Source organism: Phalacrocorax carbo, chromosome 1, assembly GCF_963921805.1.
Source record: "Phalacrocorax carbo chromosome 1, bPhaCar2.1, whole genome shotgun sequence".
Classification (NCBI taxonomy): Eukaryota; Metazoa; Chordata; class Aves; order Suliformes; family Phalacrocoracidae; genus Phalacrocorax; species Phalacrocorax carbo.
Genome location: NC_087513.1, coordinates 194,615,789 through 194,638,640, shown reverse-complemented (window position 1 = coordinate 194,638,640; position 22,852 = coordinate 194,615,789). Strand labels below are relative to the sequence as shown.

At 41.4% G+C, this 22,852-nt stretch overlaps 1 protein-coding gene and 1 long non-coding RNA gene across 2 annotated transcripts in view; one reads left to right on the top strand and one right to left on the bottom strand.

The window, feature by feature from the left end:
* The window catches only part of MTUS2 (microtubule associated scaffold protein 2), a 329,597-nt gene that overhangs the window by 144,699 nt on the left and 162,046 nt on the right, over positions 1–22,852 (top strand). The gene's annotated exons all lie outside the window — the stretch shown is intronic.
* On the bottom strand, positions 4,590–6,652 carry LOC135310253 (uncharacterized). The gene is made up of 3 exons (XR_010370406.1): positions 6,562–6,652; positions 5,458–5,686; positions 4,590–4,839 (listed from the first exon to the last, which is right to left on the bottom strand). It is a non-coding gene; the product is annotated as an uncharacterized LOC135310253 (long non-coding RNA).

Sequence of the window (22,852 nt, the reverse complement as noted above, 5' to 3'; positions counted from 1 at the left end):
GACATATTATTTCTTCCCTTCACTGTCTGCTGGAAGAATGGTTTTCTTTAAATTAAATAAATAGCTATTTCTGTAGTTACTACCTGAGATCATGTCTTTGACTAAATCAGGCTTCCTAGAGGGCAGAGTAAAGTTTTACAGTTAATTTCCTAGCTCACTAGGGTAGAAAATGCAAAATGATCTAGCTTTAGAAATCGTCAAACATATGTGATAACACAGTTTCCTATTTAAGCAGCATCTCTGTATGTCAGAGAGACAGAAGTAATTGGAAACCTCTTACAAATGTGCCTATGTTATAAATAGAGGGGCTGCTACTGTTGTAAATTGAGGTGTTCACCTCAAAATCTTGTATCTGCTGTAAAAAAAAAGCATGATGTGTTGTATGTTGCTAAAAAGCAGATGACACTGGCTGGGTGAGAGGAAAACACAGGTTTATTTGAGGGGCAGAGTGTCTTGGGGTAAACAGTGATTCTTGAAGTGGTCCTAGTGAGATCCTGTTCTTGCTTGTCTTTCCCCTGCCAGATGTCTTGTGGTGCTAGCTCTCCCCAAACCCCTGATGATTACATTTCTTTTCAGAAATCCCAGTCAGTGTCTCATTTTGGCATACTAATACTGATTAAATAATGCCTACAGAGTAAAACCCCACTTGTTTAGAGTAAGGAGACATGATGTTTGCGTTGTGGGGAAGTGTGTTAATAGAGCTGCGATGCAGCCACTCTCTACCAGACTTCTCCCCTTCCTGTGACCTCTTTGAAAGCAGTAAGCCTGGAGGTGCACAGAGCCTGTGCTACGCTCCTCGGCTGACTTTCTGGCAATAGCTTGCATACTCTGATTGACTCAATTAAATGGATTTGCAGCGGTGGGACTGTGCTCTTTTCCCATGGTAGGGACAGGGCAGGCTGTGCAGCACTTGCCTGCTTCTCCTCTGGTCTTTCCTGGAGTCCTGTCCCTGGAGCGTGAGCGTAAGCCAGGCTGCTGTTTGCTGATAACACGCCAACTGTGACAGCCATGCCATCAGCTGCTGATCAGGATCAGTCATAATGTGGCTCTGCTCCTATGGGGTCCTGCTCAATTGTGTGCTGAGGCTGGAGGGACAGCTCTGGCATCCAAACCGCTTGGCATTTCACCAGCTCTGTGGCAGGGAACTGACCTGCAAGCCAGGGTCGCTAGTCTGTTTTGTCCATTTAAAATCCACTTTTTGGCTCTTACATGTAACTTGCAGTTAGCACACAGGGAAACCAGGGTCTGTGAAGGTCATTCACGATGATGGTGGCATGTGAGGCAGCTTCTCACCTTGCTGAAGGAGGTGGGACACAATGGCAGAAGCCAAAGACCACTCCATTTCGAAGCTGGGTTCTAGGAAGGATCAGGGGAGCTTACCACAGCTCACCTCTGGCTGTCCTACCATGTTCAAAATGAAATGGTTAAAATGGTTCAGGGTGAGCTCTTTGTTTGATACAGTGAACAAGGGCAGCTGTGTTTGAATAAACCAACGCAGAGAACCAGAGGCAGTGAGAGCTCGCTGTACTAAAGGAGGGGGTCCATTCTTTGTTGCTTCTAATATTCCTCTTCACTTGGTGTGGAGCATGCAGCTCTCCCTGCCACATTCACACCTTCCATCCCATGGCTTCCCATGTCAGAGCAGCTCTATACCATGGTACAGCAAGGCCCACGTGAAGTCTTCTTCTGGGGCAAAGCCCCATGACCTGACACCTGTGGGACAGCTGGAAAACCCCACGCTGAGGCTCAGCTCCAGGTCCTGCTATCAGCCCTCCCCAGATTTATTCTGTGCCAAAGATAGTTTTTTCCAGTATTATTTTTATCTAAGATTGCCAGAAAAGTTCAAGTATACCCTCAGCTCTGACCTACTACTTTTGAGGTTTAAAAATGTGTAATATGCTAAACCATTGTTCTTTATTTAGACAGGGGTATTTTTGTATGTCAAAAAACTTGTCAAGTTTATTTACACTAAATTGGCTAGAATTGAGAAATTCAGATGCTTCAATCTAAGAGGAGTGTGTGTGTTCTCTGCTAAATATGACAAAAAGTGAATGACTAACTAAGTCATGTTGAGGTTGAAACCAGTATGATTTGGAGTGAAACAATTGTGTAAACATAAAGAAAAAACTCCTAAAAAGCTAGCCTATTACAACATACCTAACATATTTCCCTTGGAATTTTAAATACTCTTTATTGAAGCTTCTCCTGTGTCCAAGAGGTTCACATCACACGCCAAAGGCCCACAGCTGTGGGATGTGGTTCCTAGCATTACCTTGTGATTCTGCAGTGTCGTAACACAATGCCCAAGCTGTAGTTTCTGTTTTACTCGTTTAAGGGGCATAGAGTTTCCTCATTGTTTGTATCTGTATTCCTAGTGATTGGCTGAATATCCTGCTCACAAAATTAGTTTTCTGTACTTCATCAGAAAAGACTCTAACATGCTGTAAGCACCACATGGGAAACCCTTCATTAAGTACTGTGAAAGAGTTTGATGTGTGGAGCATTGGAAGAAAGGCAGATTGTTTAGAATGAGTTCAGCTATGGTAACTGCTATGAGCGTAGGAAATGGAAGAATGTAGGTATAATATTAAGAAACACTCTGTAGTCATAAGGTCTACTAGTCTGTTAAATAATCTTCCAAGTGATGAAATCCCTATTGCTTAAGATTCTTAAAATAGAATAATAGCATGGTGTTAAAGTCAATTCTTCTCCGGCAAGGTGTTAGACTAAAAGACATGATGCTATTCAACACCTACCTACAGCACTGAGTGCTGAAGCAATTTCGTTTCAAACTGAGCAAGAAAATGGTGATGAATATTTCAAAACTTGCATTAGTATCTCCTGACAGCTATTGTTTTGTTTAAAATTATAGAAATACAAAACTGCATGTTTTGTGTGAATTTCCACAATCCCTTCTTCAAAGTATAGATTTCGTGCTGTTTTTTAACCTCGCATTTCTTGGCCTTTCTAAATTCAGGTGGGTAGAGAAATGGGGAAACTAAAGTGAGCACAGAGGTCTTGAATAGGTGGTTAATTGCCTCCAAAACCAGGTAGAACACTGAAAACTGTGACGTGGTGGGCAGATATACCAATTGTTCTTAAATACATAAGTATGTAAATGCAAAGATTTTCCTATATGAAAATACATTCCAATCTTATTTCTATGACTGATTTTTTGTTCATTTTCTACCAGAAAAAGTCATTTTTTTTCCTTCTGATCTTGTTCTGATACTAATATTTTGATGGAAGAATCACATTATGCCATCACTTCACTCTGAATAGGATTAAAATAGAACAGTATTGAATTAGGATTTTCAGCTTTGTGGGGCAAAGCATCTGGAAAAGTGCTGTATGTCAGCCAGGAAGAGCAAGGGCTGAAAATATATTTTAGCTGCCTTCCAGACTCTCAGCATCTACTTTTCGTACTGTATTTGTTACAGCTGGGAAGAGAAAAACCCTTCAAAGGATGACTTGGAGATGTAGGCACAGTGGTTTCTCTTTGAACAGACTGAAACAACCGCAATGAAGTATAAGTTGTCCATTAATTTCAGTGGGGTTTAGATATGGTTCTTGTGATAGTATTTTAAATGTGATACTATTTTAATAGCTTAGACAATGTTTTTACTGTCTACACTGCTCCATCTTCCCCTGCCCATTGGAGCACACAGAAGAGGAAAGCAGTACCGCTCTGGGAGTACCTCTCCCTGCAATGAATAAGTAGAGGCAGGTTTGGAAACGCAGAACTACTTTTTTATGAAGATGCCAACCTGAAACTTTTGGAGGGGATGCAAATTTACTGAGCTGAAGTTTGTCAAAACTGAAAATATCCATGAAACTCTCAATTCTGCGAAGTCCACTTTTTATGAGCAAAGAACAGTTGAAAAAATTTTGCCAAGCTCTAGTGCCAGCTCAACTGCAACAATCATCATGTTTGTTATTGTTGTAAAATGCATATAAAATTGCATTTTTTGGTGTAAGAAGGCTGGTCGGGGAGATTCTATGTCTGTGTGCTAAAATTGTTCTGGCTCAGACCTGGCAGCTCCAGTTCCAGTTTTTGGCACTTATTTCTGTCTGGCTTATAAAAAGTGACTTAAATTATCCACCTCACTTTTCCTGTCTGTAAAATGGGGTGGGAAAGTACAAATGTTTGTGCAGGTATTGGGTAATGGGCGACAAGGAAGAAATGGATAGTGACAAATCCTCTTTCCTGGACCATTTCCACACAGGATTATTTGACTGATTATGAGCTCCTAATTTAGTCACTGTGACTCATAATGTTTAATCTGCAGAGGGTAAAAAGCAGTTCAAATCACTCACACACCAGGCTGACAGATACCATTTTCACTGGAGGAGGTAGTGCATTACCCCAAAACAAGGTTATTCCCTTCGCAGGCACCCAAACTATTTCTCTCCTTTGACTTTGTGAGGAGATGTTGATGCAGTGATCAGTCTTGCGAACATAGCTACTGTGGCAATCTGTTTAGGTATCCCTATACTGAGCTGTTTTATCAGACCCATCTTTATTTTAAAGATGTCCTGTGGCTGGTTTTGTTCTCCCCTGGTCAACAGGAGATCATGATATTGCAGTATAATGGACTTAATTCATTTCATAGAGGGATACAAAGAAAATAGCGAAACTGTTTCTAAAGTAAGTATTTTTTCAGTCTTCAAATCACATTTCCTAAAGCATCTAGTCTTCCTGGAGCCTGAAGGGAACCTCCTCCAATAGGGGTGCGAGGGGAACAGGAGGCTGGTCCCCTCTGCAGCCTGGGTTAGGAGAGACCTGCTGGTGGAGTGCGATGCTCAGAATCTGGGGAAAACCCATGGTCAGTCTGGAGCCTGTAACAGGGACAAGCACAGCACGTGGCTTTCTGGGGATGCACAGCACTCAGAACAGTAACACTTAAAACGTCCTTTTGAAATTATGAAGGCAAGAAGCAGCTGGAACATATCTGACACATCCAAATTAAAACCTCTCTGAAGACCAGAGAACTCACTATAAATTGTCTTTTCATACTTTAATCTTCCTATTCTATCTGATGAGGGGGGAAATACTCGTTTAGAAGTGAACCCTGTGGGCATTCATCGGAATGGATTAATCTCTTAATTTAACCCAAAGAAAAATTAAGAGATAAAGCTTTGAAGAAGTGAGAGCTCTTCCCATTCTCTTTTTCTTTTTTCTTTTTTTTTCTTTTTAAAATTTATTTTCTTTCTTTTTCCTTCTTCTTCCTTCCCCCCTCCTCCCCCTTCTTCCAGACTAATCTGCTTTCTAATGGAATTGCAGTTAAAATATCACAGTCTCCCACTAATGAAGAAGGACCTTGCAGGACTTTTGAGAAACTTTCCTCTTCAGCCTGTCCCTCTCATGCATTATCATTAAAGTATATAAATCAATATTTAGAAAAGGTTAATTCTGGATGTCTAACTATGGCGCTCATCATTGGAGACAGCTCTCACCTAGGTGTTTCATTGACTTCATCCAGAGTTGTTGTGCCCTCTTAAATTCACACTTGTGGAAATCTAGAGACATTCAAATCCATAAAGATCCATCTCCAAAAAGCACCGCATACTGCATCTGGTTCATTTCTGCATTTTGTATTGTCCGTGAGGTCAGACCCAGTGAGCACAGTGTGGGACTTCAGCTTTAAATTCCATGAGTCAAACAGGTGCCCAATTGAACCAATTGCTGTCAATGACAAAAATAATTACAAAGTCTATTATAATAGGCTTTTTTTTTTTTTTTTTTTAAAAAAAGAAGTAATTTAGAGATACATGAAGTTTGATGTGGTAGTTATGAGCCAAGTTTGAGTCACAGTAAGACAAAGAAATACCTATGTCACAGTTTGAATTATGGAAATTTTGAAAAGATTTTTGAAATTATATTTTCCCTTGTGTAATTTCTGCTTAGGGTCAATGAGGCTGTTAGCTTGCTTTCCTAAACAAGAGGCAAATAACCCTGAGGTTCAGTGTTTCTTTGATCTTTATCAAGAAGGACCAAATTAAAAAAGTGAGTCTGAGATGATCTCATTGCAATCTTATTCTTAATAGCTGTTGTCAAAGGTGAAATATTATGAATTTTTTATGCACACAGTTCAATCCACTGTGTGCCTCACAGGCAATAAACAGGACCGAAGTTATAAATACTGTAAATATTACTGGCAAATCGCATTTAGACCAAACGGTTTCAGAAAACAGATCTGGCCTCTTTACAGTACCTGAAAAATCAATTAACAAAATGTCATGCCTTTGCAAAATGAAGTGTGGATAATGAGCGCAAATAAATGGATATTTGAAAAAAAGCCTGTGTACTTGTCCCTTTTGGGGAGGGAGAGTGACTGATTAGTTTGGGAGAACCGTGGTGGATTAGTGCAGGTATGTATTAAGAGTAGAGCAAAGGAAGACAAACTTCAAAGAAGTTTCTAATCTTTGATCCCCTTATGAATCCTGCAGAAGACTTGTGAATTCTAATTTAGTAGTGAGAAAAGTGTTACAGCCAAAAGAGCATGGTGCTATTTATAGAGGAAAAAATTTTCCCATCTAGAGGTTGGGCTGGAATCTCACCCGTGACATTTTTTCCATCACACTAATCTAGTCCAAACAGGTTAAAATTGAGGTCATTTATGTAAGTCTTCCAGGTGCTCTTGAGAATATCTGCAATAAAAAGAAGAAACAGCATCTTTTGCAGCTTTCAGTCTGTGGGTTGTGATCCAAGAACTTAAAAATTGCAGCTTAGTCTTTCCTTCCGACTTGATGCTTAACAGTGTCTAGAGGCCTGGGCAAGATTACACGAGGCTGTAAACAGCTCAAAATGTTGTGGTTCTTTGTCTTGTGACACATGCAAGACCACAGGCTTTCAATTTGGGATTTCCAAAGTTAATTTAAATGCTAGAAGAAAGCTGACTGAGCTCTGAAATAAGTAAAACCAGCACTGGCAGAAAAAGGCCAAACTGAGATCCTCCAACCAAGAACACTAAACTGAATAAAATTGAAACAATTGCACAGTATTTTCCTCCCAGGTGGGAGTTATCACAGAATGTAGGCTATTGACACACTAGACGTCAGCAATACCACCATCAGCAGTTACCAAATGTTCAAGTCCTTGGACATGAGCTCAAGAAATGGTAGCATACCTCCCATGTGGAAGCTTTAAGGGTACACCTGTGGTGTTGATGTGGATGGGTAAGCAAGCTGCTGGTGTTCAGGCTGAACTGTGATTTGCAAACAAGCCCTGACTCTGTTCCTTGAGGTAAAGAGTCAATTAAGATAGGCTACACAGTGTAAGTCTTTAATTTATGCTGTTCCTAACTTCATGGACTGCTGATACTGTTTCACACACTTTAAGTTACCATTGCTATGACCATAGACGGCTACACAGTCAGAAATACTTATGTAGAAATATGAACATTTAGAATGAGAGAATAAAGTGCTCTGGCTGATTCACAGATGTGAACTGGACCATGCCAGAATAGCCAGCAGCACTGCCATACAAACCTGCTCACGTGTCAGCGAGGTCTGTCTCAGAATGGGGCACATCTCTTGCTGTGTGTGGATTCACCAAGCAGTCATAAGGCTACTTATTATTTTAGCACACACTGTTTGAATTGGACTATTAGGCACTCCAAGGTATGTGTTCCTATGCAAAAAGGTAGACATTGCTGTCCAGAATGCAATGATAGACTGATGCCAGCAGCAACCACCAGCAACACTAACTCCGCGCAGTGGACCTTGGTGACACAAAACAAGCCCAAATCAGTTAGTTCTTGACTGTCATGAATCTTTCTCCACCTGAACATGACATCATTCTTCTCTTCTTGTCTTCTTTTTTAAAGCAACCTTCTCAAAAAAGTTCCATTATATTCCTTAATTAAACTACCACAGCTTCTAACTGGCAAAGAAGAATTGGGAGACACCCTTCTATCTCACCACTAAAAGCAGAGAAGGAATGCAGTAAACAAAGGATGAGTTCTTTCCTACCGCTGCTTTGCACCTCAGAAATGCTGTACATTTCAGGTGCCGTGATAGCGTAATATTTATATTTGGTCAGCGGTTAACTTCCTTTCTATCACACATTACAGTTATACTGTCTTCCTGCCAGACATTCCTGGAAAAGTATGTACAACCTCCAGAGAAATCTAAGCAAAACTGAGTGAGGAATATGTTTTGAATAAAATGGTGTGTCTCGATCAAAACATTTTATGGCCAAACCTGGGAAACCCGTGTATTCTCTTCTCCTGCTGCTAAACTGTATGGATTAGGGTGGGCCAGAGCTCAGTCTGTGCCCTGAAGTGTGTGGCATGACTTTCTTGGGTTAGATGAAAGAATTAAAAAGGCATCACTTTTAACCAGTATTTTTCTCCTTAAAAAAAGAATATATAACTTATTTGGCACTTTTTATAAACTCTTCTGCTCAGTTCTTACTGCACAGCATGAGGTGATCTAGGATTTAATATTACTTTTGTAATCTGAGGAAAGGGGATTTCCCAATGAGCATTATTACAATATTTTTGTTTAAACTGAAGGTCTATTTATAGATGCTCGGATCTGTCCTGGGATGAAACGTTCCTTTTCTATCGTGTTCTAATGTTGACTAAATGTATTATGTACTGCATCTAGGTATCTAAGGAATTTTAATTGTCTCAGAGGTACACAATAGCTTTTTAGAATTAGGATATTTATCACTTGTCACAGCTTGTAAATTTAGATACAGAACAGGCCTGTACACTGTCAAGCTGTGTGGGAAAGTAAGAATAAGCGGTATGGTCACTGTATGCCTTCCAAACAGAATGATAGTTAGTATGTTCTAAAAATGTCTAAGATGTAGTTTAAAAAAGCTTAAACCTGAAAGAGGCATGAAAATGTAAAAGAAAAAAGCTGATGCTAAGAAACTCTTACACGCACAACTCAATCCCACTCCTTTGGCAAAGTGATAGTTGTTCTAAGAAACATACTGAATTATGCATGGCTTATCAACAATCCTGCAGTGGAGCTCAGTTGTGATGGTGGGAAGCTTTGGGGAATGCGTGCACTCCTGAACTGTCACCGACCTATTGTGCAAATCAAAAGTATTTGTAGATAAAGAATTCAGATTAATTGAACAAAGCCCCGGAGCAGCTGGCTAAGTGATATAAGCTTGCTATCAGTCACAGTCGGAAGATTAAACTATGGACCGTCAGGCTGAACAATTTACAGCTAAGATTAATTTGGTATTCCCCACTTTAGGGCATGCCAGCTATCGTGTTAAAAAAAAACAAACTAGCAAAACTAGTCTAAAACATCAAAGATTGGTACATTTTTAAAACAGACTGGCTTTTTCATGGAGCCCACATTTTTGTAACCATGTCATTTTTTGGTTTTTTAAAATTTGTTTGAATAGGTGGCAAACCTTTCCCTAAGTGACGGTTCACTAGTTGTAAGCTGGTTCCTGCCCTTAGCCAGGGGCTGTGGGAAGTGCCCCTCCACCGCCCTCTGGGCAGAGCTGAAGCAAAGCAGCAAGGTCATGCCCAGGCCTGGTGAGGGTGAGGACAAAACGTCGCAGGTCCTTGGCCCTTGGGAGGACAGTTTTCTCTAGCAGCTTGACGTGACAGAAGCCATGTGGTAACAGAGTGTAAATGCCTCTCGTTTGTATTTACACATTTCTGATTTGGGCAATGGAGATTTAATCACTACTGATGGAAGTACTGATTTCCCAACTGCTATTATTGTTTCCACATGAGGAGTATTTCTATATCAGAAAAATGATTAGGCAATAGCTTCACTTCTTAATGCTTCTCATATCCCAATGCCTGTCTGCATGGAGCATCTCCTTCATCGACTTTTTCTCCATGATCATCAGCAGTGGTCCTCTGATCTCTGCAGTCATCAGTTTATGACTTCTCCCCTTCCCATATGGCCATATATTTGGAGTAATTATCCTGCAAAAATATGCTATATTCCCTATTTTAACACTCTTAAAAACATCATTCAATTAGTGTTTCATTCCAAAATGCCTGTGCACTAGCTCTGTTTTGCTGGTTTGTCTCATGCCTTTACACAAGTGACTCCTTGTACTACTGGTGCTGCCCATCGCTTGATCGGCACCATGCACATTCCCAGTCATGCATGTGATTTGGAAGACTGGTACTAAATAAGAATTGTGGTAACATTTGCCTCCACTAAAGCAGGCACAAAGCTTCATCCTGCTCATTTGCAGTTTGTAATTAACTAATGTAACTAGCCTTGATAACGCTTCCGGGAAACTACTGCATGTTTGCTTGAAACTTTACCTAATCATAAAGGTATTTTAGAGGGAAACTTCCAGAGGAAGTAAGTTCCACTGGAGTTCTTAAATGTTTTCTGCTGGGTGGGCTGTAAAGGTGTCAGGTCTTACTCAGCATTCTGAACTTTTTACAGCTTACATCTCCAACGCAAGGTCCTCCCACTGCTTGAGAAAGTGCCTTAGTTCCCCTTGGAGCTAGGCAAGGAGTGCTGGCATCTCACATTGCCAGCTAGAGCTGAACGAACCAATTGCGCTGCTCAATCAAATTAGCACCGCAGTCTCTGAGTGCGCAAAAATTCGGCCCATGGCTAACAAGCTGCTGATGCCACCAATGTGCTTCCTCTGCCTGTGGTTGTAGGAGGCAAGGAGTTGTGTTCGCTGGCTGCTGCTACCTTCTGATGTTTCATCTTGCACAGTCTCAGCACTCCGAAGTTGGGGGTCCCACTGCGAGCAGGAGCACACCTGTGAACCGAATGCTCTTGACTTTCTCAATCCCTGTTCTTCGCTTGGTATTGGACCTGATAATATTAATACAAATGTGCCTTGACAGGGAGAGGTGAGACACAGAAGCATAGTGCAGTAAAATAAATGCCTGAAAGCTAGGCTGGTACAGCACTTAGTGTGTTTTATGTCCCGTGGTATGTAATGTATATTCCTGCGTATCAAGTGACACATTATTTACAGCATTGTGGTTATGCTTAGAATAAATTTATTTAAATTCAACTTCTCTTTAGGATTAGCTTGCAGAGCTGGAGATAAATAAGCCCTAGTTGACACTGGACTTTTGTTGCTCATCAATCTAGATTCTGCTTAACAGATTTCAAATTATTCAAGTCTGGCAACATTTAAGCAAAGATATGGCAACAAATCATCTTCTATAAATTACTGTTCATCTTGTAAGGGCTGAGGGGCTTTAGGTTTTACACTTTCCGTCTATCTTTGCAGTATTGTGCTGGAGATTAAGCAATTTTTCTGGTAGTGATTCAAACGAAATGGATAAAAGGATATAAAAAGTTTCAGAGCAATCAGTGGGTGCTGACAGATAGGAAGGGATGGCTTAGCTAGGGGTGGCCCTGGCACCCACCCCCATCAGGAGTCTTAAGCTGTTTCGTGAGCCGTGGTGGTTTGCAGCATGGAGTTTCAAGGCAAACTCTCCAAGATCTCAGAGCGGTACACAGGAATTAAACAGTAAAAGTACAGGGAGTAATTAAGGGCTTAAGGATTGCTTGGACTCATATTAACATAAATGATTTCTTTAACTGACTTCATGGGGACTACTCAGTGCTACATACCTTAGAAGGAGAGGTCTCCAGCAGGCTGTGTTGCAGCACCAGCTCAGAATCCATATCATTCAGGGATTTGGGAACAAGGTGTTTCCCCTGTGATTGCAAGTGGGAACTCCTGCAACAACAGACAATAAATAACCTACATTTGCAAATATCTCACTTTTGTGACTCTCCTCCCACCACCACCGTAGATTAGAAGCCACTTCAAGGGTACTTTTTTTGCCCCCGCATAAAGAACTCTGGTTATTTGAAGTATGGAGAGCTTCTCCACATGGTCGTGTTAGTGCCAGCTCCACTGATTCTGTAGAAATTGCCGTGCACTTTATTGCCTGCTGAAGTGATGGAGCGTGGCGATAGATTTCATCCTTGCTGTGTTGCATGATGTAGCTAGACTCAGAATCCTTTATTTTCAGTGGACAAACCTGTTCAGTCAATTTATTGGCTTTAAGTGCAGGATAACCTATTGATACTTCTAAAGATGTTTCTGGTGAAAGGTGTTGGTGAATATTGTGTACATCAGTTGGTTTTCTTTCAGAAAACTCTTGGGTGGCAGGCTAGTGTTGCTATCGCTGCTTTGTGGAAAGCAGAAGTGAGGAATGTGTCAATGTGCCACATTTCTCACATGAGCCATCTCAAAGCATATTGGAAGAAGGTTTGTGTGGGATATTTGGACACCATGTGCTTCCAGCCCTCTGGACTTGGTCGGTCAGAGATGAGCTTCCTAGGAGCACAACAGGGAAAATGACCACCAGCTGTGGGAAACAATGTGCTGGAAGGGACCATTTCCCTAAACCATGTTGGGTAGACCATGATAATTCTTCAGGACCGTGTTTGAAGTGTTTTGACATGAATGTCACATTTAGCCACTTGTGCTCATATCCAGTCGAACAAAGCTCTGTTTTCTTGGGGAAAATTTTAGGAACATTTTTGCCTTTATGTGACACAACCATGTCCCCTCCAGATGTCCTGAGCTGAGGGAGAACTTGCATGGAAGTGTCTCAGCAGTGAAGTACATATAGTCTTTCATCTCTGTAAATCTGGCTTTGGCATTTATCATATCAAAGTATCCAAATTTATGAAGCAGTTTCTTAGAGCTTAGTTAATTCTGTGGGTGACTTTTTATAAAACCAGCAGCTGAGCTGCCTCCCTGTTAACACTGGGAAAGAACTGTGTCATGTGAACTGCAGGGAAATTAGAAGAAGCTAATAAAAGAATAGTGAAGAGGGAAGTTAAAGATTAAAGGCACTTTCATATGGACCACAAAACATGGAACTAGAAATGTGGTCCTAATGTGTATTAAATTCTGGTGCACAAGTAGAAGTCTATATAGCCAGAATGCAACCACAAAGGACCGTGTTTGATAACAGATACTTTTTCAATTAAGAAATTAAAATTAATATATAGAAGACATTTCACAAAGCTTTCTCAGGGAGATCAGAGACATAGGAACGTTGAGAACAGGGCAGCATGATGAGACGTCCTTGTCTTGAAGCATGATCAGCTATACTTGCATGATCTGGGGCAGATTTTTCTCTACTGTTGTTTATAACATATTTAAAAGATGGAGTTTGCCTAGGAAGCTTATTAATTTTTTACTTTTTGAAAATAATTCATTAGGTCTAACCTGATGGCTGTCGAGGGAGTTTATACCTGTTTCTCTTGTTCTATCTGCAAAGGATGTAAAGACTTGTTTCTGCCCAATACACATGCAAAGGATTGTTTTTGCCTAATACATATTTGAAGACTGTTGTTATGTCTCATCTCATTTCCCTTCTGTAGAAATGAATCAATACAAGTGCTTCAGCTTCTTCCCAGGCCATACTTTCAAACCCCTCTGATCATTTTCTATTCCTCATCTTTGCCCTACTTCTACTTTGTCTGAATGTGGTTTCCAGACCTGGACTAGTTATAGAGAGCTAATATAAACCCCACTTCGTAAAACTTTTCATAATAGAAGTCAATCACTGATCTCCTACAAGGACAGGGAAATTAAACCTTTCAGAGCTGACATGATTTGCCCAAGGCTACCCATCAAGGAAACAGCAGAGTCAGGAAGAGGACCCAAGACCACAGCTCCCTGGCCAGGCACTCTGTTCCTGTGAAGGATGGTCTCCCTTGGCAAATGCACTATGCGTAAACCTTTCCTTAATAAAATGTGCCACGTAGCATCACTAAAAAGTCTGGACTGACCCCAGGAAGTGATCCTTTTTCTTGCAAAGGGTGAGAAGTAGTAATGCCTCTTGTATTTATGTGCTGACTGCTCTTGGTATGGCTTTAACCCATCTGAACTCGTACAGGCTCTGGTCTCTCACGGGCTGAGGGCACGACTGTTTTTAATGTGTTTTATCCTCTTCCCTGCCACCTTCAAAACTTTCCATAAATGGAGGTGTGTATCCAAGTTCTCTTTAAGCTATATTCAGAGTGGATTTGTTTGCGCCTTTTAGTGATGGATTAGTGAAGAAAACCAAAGCATTTTAAAAAAGAAGAGCTGGCATATTTTTCTTGCTCCAACCAAGCTCGCTTTACCAACCCAATAAAGTAAAAATACAAGTAGCTTTAAAATAAGGTTGTAGGAGAAGTTGCCCAGCATGAGCTGCAATTGCAGCAAATATATTTCTCCTTAATTATTGTGCAGCAGTGAGTACATTAAAATGTTCAGCTTTTTCCTTAGCTATATGCTGTTTGCCGAAACACAGTCAGCTCAGCTCAGCTACACTGGGTAAACACATTCTTATCTATCTAGTTTAAAAATATCCTAATCATTATTCAGCTGAGCTATACATCATATCATTGCAATTGCTCAGATGTGTTTACTTTTTTGTTTGTTTTGGGTTTTTTTTGTAAGAGTATATTTATTAAATTTCTCCTTGGCTCTGTTGGAATAGTTTACCTGTAATTTAAGACTCATGAACTTTCTTACCAGTGGAAGTCAGTGTGCTAATTTAATACCAGCAATTGCTTAACCTATCCAATGCCAGAGGGACCCCACTGCAAGAAAGGGCATACTAATATAGCTTTATGAACATGCAGCACTTGTACCAGCCCACTGCTGATTAAAAAACACAGAGGGCATTTCTTCAAAGGATTCTGAATAAAGCCTTTGGTCCCATTTCCACACATGGATTTTTTTTTTTTTCATTGTCCTAAATGCATTTGATAGAATACCTCATTTTGAACAGTAGCTGAAGCTACATTAGGGAAAGATTTTGCATGTGTTTAATCCATCACTGAAACAATTGAGAGAGAGATATATATTTGACCTGATAAATATCTCAGCATTTAAAATACTTCTGAGTCCTTAGGATAGCGCTACTTAATCTCTTAAACATGCACTTATAACGACTTAAGAATCCAGACACTGGAGACCTAGTGACCCAATTATGCTCTGCACTGCCATGTGAGGGAGTTGATTTAGATTTTATTAATCCAAATGATTTTTGAACACTGTAAACCTACCTAGGACTTGGCAAGTGCTGATGAGCCTTGTTTGCAACCTAAGCAAGTGGTGCTCTCCAGCCAGAAGCTCTGCAGCAGGGGCATGGCCCTGTGTTGCACACTGCGGTGGTGAGCCTTGCCATTAAAAGATCTTCTCAATGTATCATAGTTACTGGGAAATTTGTATGCTGAAACTTTCTGTGGTATCAGATACTGTGACAAAGAGGTAGACTGCAGATTGCCTGTAAGTTTTGAACTCAAACAATAGCTTCTTTAAATGCAGATCTATATACTACAAAAGAAAGCGAGTGCTTTTCCTTCCTTTGAGGTACAATGGTGGCCTTACCATGATTTAAATTGCATTTCAGGGTAGTTGCAGCCTCTGAATGCTTTATCATGTGACAGTAGCTATGACCCCCTGGTATGGCCCAGCAATACTCTTACCTATGAATTATTTCTGTTCCAGGGACTGAGGAAGAAATTATTATATATGAAATGATGCAATGCCTACCAATTACCTCCCCTGAAGCAGTAGAGATGTACTTAGTGCTATGAATGCAACAATCATAATCATCATTAAAAAGACTGTATTAAGCTGTTAAAAATTATCTGTTACTGGCAAAAATATGTATATATTTATTAGCAGATTAGAAGCTGTCAATATTTTAACATCTTGCCTCTAAACTAGTTGTCTTTAGAGAGACTATAGTTTTAAATATTTCTTCTCTACGTTTCAAATGGCACCTTTGATAGTTAAAATGAAAGAATGCAAAAAAAAGTCTAACTTACTGCTTGGTTTTACATATGATAGTCCAGCCACTTGGACTGATCAGTCATCAATTTAATTTCAAGCATCCTGTCAGAACGTTTCTGGGAGGTGCACTGCACAGCAGCACCACATGCCTGAGGCAGCACTGCAGGGGTTTTGTCAGTTCCCAAAACTGTTGCTGTTTGCTTAAAAAGCTGTTCCATTATTCACACCACTACCCAGTTCACTTGCTTCATGCACACTTTGGGACCCAACATGCCACCCCCATCCCTGGGTCCTTTTTGCACTGATGCTTTCATGCCAAGCAAGTGTCCCAAGCTGCCGCTGGGGAAGGTGAAAGAGGGAACATCACCCCGGGAGCAACCTTTGCAGTATTGTGATATTGATTGCCTAAACAGCTGAAGGAGGACTGGCTTTACAAGGTAATAGGAATTTTGGGCTTACTTCATCAGCAGATGGAAGATGATCCTTTCTAGAAGCAGCATAACCAGTGGCAGCTGCTAATTATCATGTACTGAAGACTCTGCATGGTGAATAAGGATGATGTTTAGAGAAGAAAAATGCTCTTTTCCAGGTCCCCACTGCAGCTGGCCATGCTGGACTGGGTCATGGCACTGCAGGTAGACCTTGGAAAACCCACCATGGTTTGCATTTGCCTGTTGCAAGTGGCTGTAGGGTACAGCCGTAATAAGGGTACCTGCCCCAAATACTTCCGTTGCATACTTCCTCCTCTGAAGAGACATCCCATTATCCTCCTCCCATCCCACTGTGGGTATGACACTTGAGGTTCTCCTTTGACTACAGGCCAGTCCAGCAGTCCTCACCATCATGTAACTCTTGCAATCCCTGGAGCTGAAAGTCTTATCAGAGGGCACTGAGTCACCTTGCTTAGCACAAAAATCATGCATTGTCATCCAGTATTAAATATATTTCTTTTGTCAAGAGCAAAGAAACCTTTTTTCTTTTTATATAAGTAGTGAATGAGCCCTTTAAGCTAATTTGCAAATAACTGCACTGAAGGGTGAAGAATACTTATGGATAAAAAAGTGGAGTGAAACTGTGAGCATATTTGCATACAGATAAACTCACCTTTTCCTAGGGTCTAACTCAGACAACAGAGGTAGAACAGGGTTCTCTTGATTAATTGGGCTGGCGCAGTTCACTCACAGGTTTTTCTTTGTTCAGAGACAGTCACCTCCTCCATACACCCTCTGAAGTTAGTCATAGTGTGGTCAGAATAAATGCAAGTGCAGGTGCTCCCCTTGCAAGAGGGGGCAGCTTGCTCCAGCACAAGGAGCATTAAAAGTTTCCATGTTACTTTTTAACCTCCAAAGCAGCTGAAATATAAACACGACCTCTGTAGCACCAAGGTCTGTCCTTAGAAGCACCGTAAACAAAATACGAACCTCTGGTGCCTTGGAGGTCTCTCTGTAAGTGCCAGGGACAGGATGCTGCTCACACACTTGATGAAGCATGGAGTTGTCAGAGGCATTAAAATGACTTGTTTATCCCATAAAATGAGGTTGGAAGGTTCAGCTCTTGTCTGGTCTGTCTAAGTATTGTCTGAGAAAGCCTGGTTGGGAAGTGACTTGTTTGGATAGGGTGGCCTTGACTGAGGGACAGTTTATTCCCATCTGGGAATAAACATACCTTTTCATTCTGCCACTTGAGATTTTGCAGGGCTTTTTTTTGTCCAAAGAAAGACTCCTATCACAAATTAGATGCACTGTATTGAACACAAAGTGAAGGATAGTGCCTGGCTGGTTATACAAAGAAGATGCTGGGGAGGGGGGATTCATTGTGTAACTGTAGCTTTATGGTGCTGCCTTCAAGAGCCCAGGGGATCTCCCCAGCCTTGCATTGCCCATGCAATGTCTGCAGTGCCATGCAGGTGTCTCGGATGCATTAAGATGACATTTGGACACCTGTGGACCTCTCAGGGATTCAGGAATTCAGATATGCAGACTCTGGTACTTGCAGTGCTCTCTATGTGTGAGCTACACATGGCACTAGCTACATGGGAACTGGTTCAGTGTGGTCAGAGAAGCCTGCAGAGCTATATGTCTCATCCAGAAGTAGATGCTGATTTTAGGTCTCCCAGCCTGCCTTACCTCCCAGAGTGCTGGCAGTGTGGCAGCCTAAAAGGCCATGTGCATCTGCTATGAGTCTACGCACACCAAACCCAAGGGAGGCATGTGAATCTGCCCCGTTTCTGTCTTCCAGCTCTATGATACAACAGGTAGGATTTACCGTTACCTCATGCCCAGGGTTTCACGTCTGTTTTAAGCAATGATTGTGAAATTTTCGTAAGGATCATTTGAAAAATGAAGTACATCCAAAATAACTTGTGTGTCTACTTCCTAGTGGGAGGGTGTGAAAGGCTTGATTTCCTGGCAGTGGTCTCTGGCTGGCTTGGAACAGAAAAAACGCATTTTTGCCTGGTAAGTTGTCTCTATAATTTGAGGGTTTTGATTCCTGTTTTCTTTCATCTTGTACAGAGAAAGCAAGTGACTAATACAGATATATTTACTGAACTGTTACTCTGTATTGAGTCAGCTATAATCCTTTCGTACCTCAAATTCTGATGCCATCTCTTATCTTTAAAGATGCACTATGGACATTGGTTGCTTTTGATCTGGCTGCTTTCCACTCCGTCACTGTTAACTTTCTATGTATCATCATGGATGATGTGTAGTTCACTCCATGATTTGTCCTCCATCTTTAGCTGGATGTGCTTTAAGGCTGAGTCTTTTAATTTTTGTGCTACATGTCACATCAGAGATGCATCTATTCTTGTTATGAATACAGTCACTGTAATCAAGAGCAGATTAATGGAAAGATTATTTCTGTGAATATGAAGAGTTCCTGGAATACAACATTTTGTATTTTCTATTTTAATATATTTGGAAACTGGATCACAATTCTGCCACCCCCAACCCTGCTATTTTTTGTTCTCTTTTTTTCCCCATGTACAGATGATGATACTGGGCTGTGATCTCTCCCCAGGCAGTTGCCTGTAGTAGCAGTGTCCTGCATTTCTGTACCTGCACACTGTGTATGCCGCTTAACCAATTCTTCATGAGTCATTTGTCCTTTAAGGCATATGTTTTCACTCTAGCAGGGCATATGCTCTGTCTTACATGCTATTGATCCATTTGGAGCCTATCTCAATGACTTCCTAGATGTTTCTGCCTTGTAGGAGTCATTACTGACTTGATCTTTTGTCAGAATGGAATCCAAAAGATTATTTTTTTTTATTCTGAGTATGCTGCATCATTGCCAATTAATTTTGATTCAGAGATACCCCAGCCTCTTCAGCTGTATTTTGTAGAGTGAGTGTGTATCTCATCAGTTCTTGGGAGAGTTTTTATGCATTTGTTTCTCAAAGTGATGCCATACAAGCTCCTGGGTCTTCCAAGATGGTGTGAATAAAATCCTGAGAGTATGTTGTCAGTGGCTGGCCTGAGGAGTAGCTGGAGGATGTCCTCTCACACCTCCCTGCTGCAGTGAAGGTTTCCTACATTTTTTTATTCCATTGCCTCCTCCCCTAGAAGATGGGCAGCAAAAAATGGCCAAGACCTCACAGGTCCTGGGCATGGATTCAGTGGGAAAACATGCACAGGGACATGATTTCTCATTAAGCCCAACAACATTCTGTGGTGGGCTGGATGGACATGCTTGGCTAGAGCAGCTGCTTGCTGGGGAGATGTTTTTGCCTACCTCACAACGTTCCCCCTGTGGACAGGCTGCAAGCAAAGTGTGAGAGCTATGCTGAGGTAGTACATGGATGGCTTTGGAAGGATTTGAGGCCACATCCTCAAACACTGAGTATCTCTGTGGTTTCAAAGGAAGCGAGAAGCTCCATCAGCACCATCAGTCCCTTCTCCTTTTCCTCTGTCTGGCTCTGTAAAACCTGGTCCTTCACTTCTATTGCATTACTTTTATTCAGAAAGCCCAAATGCAATGGCATTCCGTTGCTCACACAGCCATGGGAATGTTTTTTTTTTAAAGCCATAAATTATTAATCTCATTTAGCATGTGCCATGTGCATCTGACCATGTCAGGGCAACCTGGTACCTTCTTGGTGAAGGCGCTTGGCACCCACTCCTGCTGCTGTGGGACAGTGCTGCAGTGGCTTCTCAGGGCCAGGAGGCCAAACTATTTGTTTTAGCTACATAGATTACACAGTGGAAAATTTGCATGAGGAACCAACTGTTTCTCATTTATTCTGTCTATATGCCATAATAACAGCATGCATGGGTAATGGTTCACCTGCATGGGTATGCCCCGAGATCACTGTTGACTTAGTCTGTCCCTGCTGTTCCTCTTATTAATTTATAGTTTATTCAGAAAACACGGACATTTGACTGAGGTGCCTTTGGGTCTCTTAGCTGGCTTCTAGCCAAGTTTGCTTGTCAAGTAACCTTTCTTTTCTTCTGGTGCAATATGTTTGTGCTGGTTGCTAGGCAGATTACTTCCTAGATGCATGTTTAACAAGAATGAAAATGGTAACACAGAGTTCAGGGATGCCAGACAGCAGCATGGTATTTTTGAGTTAGGAAACAGAAAATAAGGGGCGAAAATCATGATAGCTGCTTCTTCCTGCGATGGATTTTTCATGCATGAAATCCTTGAGATTCTGTTATTTGCTGTATTTCGTGTTGTCTCTTTACTTCCATTAATGACTGAAAATGTTTGCACAGACACCAAGAAAATTCATCTGAGGAAATGTAAGTAATGTAATATTTATTATGAAATAAGTGTTTTTGAAAGCCTTACTATTTCCCACTGATATCTTTTCTTCAAAATCCTATTGGCTGGGTGCAGTTGCACTTACCCTCGCTGTGTAACCCTTTCTTTATGAGTGCCTTCAGGTGTAGGTTGCTCTACTAAGGAGCTACCATGTTCTCTAAGTGAAGTGAATCCTGATCATATAATTTCCCATTCATACCCTTTTAATATAAAACATGATTATACCAATTACAGATTTGTAGTCTACAGAGCTTCTATAAGTTGTATGTCCTGGGGCAAGGGCAAATTAGTATTCTCAGGTTAACCTTACTCTTGAAGCTGGTTTGAGGCTATACCTGAGAAAAAACTACAGGACTTTATAGTGATACCCCATGGTTTGAGTATTGTGTAGTACTATGTCAGATGCTAGAATGGATAACATAACATTTATCCAGTAACACTTCTATTAGCGCAGGGCTCAGTGATTCCATATCTAACCTGGTTTGGTGGTTGTTTTTTTATTTCCTTTTTCTGTTTTAATGTCCCCAAGCTCTGATTGGTGCAAATAGTTAGTATTTGATAACGCATCTTTTCTTGTACTCCCTTTCTTATTTTATTTGTTCCTGGATCTTTTCTTTTATGCTACAGGTGGCCAGGGCAGGAACTTTTTGCAGCGCACTGGGTCCTCCATTCTGACTAACACTCACAAAGTCATATAAAATCACCAGAGAATGTGGGAGGAAATGCCCATATTTCAGCTGTATTTCTAAAAATTAGGATCTTCTCACTGAACGTGCTGGACCCCAGCAAGGCCCCTTGTTGATAGGGGCTGGTAGTAGCTTGGTTGTCGTTGGAGGCAAATCTGCAGGGAAGGATACCAGGGATGTTGAATTCAGATCTGCACCTCTCGTTCTGCTCCGCAAACCTCACCCTAGTGAAAAGGCACTTGTGGGGCAGGCAGAGCCACAGCTCCTTCTGTCCTTTAGGATGATGATACCTCTTGGGATGTTCCCAGTGGGCAGCTTTCTTCCTCTTCTCCATAGAGTAACTGATGGCCTTACCATATACCCTGTGCTTTCCTCTACACAAAGCACAGGCATGGTCAGGTATTGTCACTTGCTATAGCTGCTGTTCTCTGCTCTGCAGTGTCAGAGCAGCAGAGCATGGCTTCTGCTCTTTTACCTGTGATACGGCTAATGATGCAGAGCCAAAGGCTCCTTCCTATTTCCTGAAAGGGGAATTTCTCATTTGTACCTGAACTGCAGCGTATCCAGCTGAAGCAGGAACATGTGCTTCATACAGCTGAAATCAATATACCAGTGACTAAACTGTTGGGTTTGGAAAGCGAAAGCAGGATCAGCCCTAGTAGGTTTTCTGGTATCTACTACCTCTGCCAGCAGGGCTATCTGCAAGACTACCTACTCTGTGGCAGTCGTGCATGCCCTGCTATACAGCAGCCCATGTCCAGCCCCAGCAAGGGTGAAGTCATTGTTACTTCTTGTTGTTGAGGTAAATCTGTCAATCTTGTCACTACAAGCAGCCCTGGGGATACATCTGTGGCCATTTTCCCCATAGAAAGGGGCTGTAGCTTGCTGACATGTCTGACCAGCATTTTGGGGAGTAATGCATTTTGGACCAGTCTTGAGGAACCAGAATTGCTCAGGTCTGGGAAGAGTTATGCTCTGACCCTGCGGTCTGTCTCATCTTGCCCTTGTGTGTCCTATTGCCAAAACCAGTGGCACTGCTGTTGGCCAGATCCAAGCAAACTTATCAGAGCCGGAGAAATGTCAGGCATAAACTGTTACAAATTTTGAGGAATTTACCTCATCCGAGAGGCAAGAACTTACTGATGCTCTTACTGTGGGAAAGCCTGCAAAATGAGCTCATCATCTTTAATAGCAGGAAATCCTCATGGGAGAACAGCAATGGAAGTGTCCCAATCAGCAGAAACCTTCATTAAAAACACCAGCCCTCTTAGATGCCAGAGGGTCCAACCAGAACACAGACACAAGGCACCAGGCTGCATTAGCTCCATTGATGATAAGACTTTTTCTTTCACATGAGTTTGGAATCACCTAATTGCCACCAACTAATGTTTTATTCTCCACAATCCTGTTCCTTCCACACATTTTAGAAAGCTGAAAAAAGGGGGTGTCTCTTAAACTTTTTACATTCTCAGGAGTTTTGTTCTTCCCTGCTTTCCTCCTGAAAAGCTGAACTACTCTTTCACATGAATCACAGACGCTGAACAAATTGACAGCAGACACTGAGAAGAGAAAAAAAATAAACAATACTCACATAGAAAAACTGTTTCTTCAATGACCTTTCTTATCACACTGGGAAAAATGTAGACAATGTTATCATCATTGCTAGAGC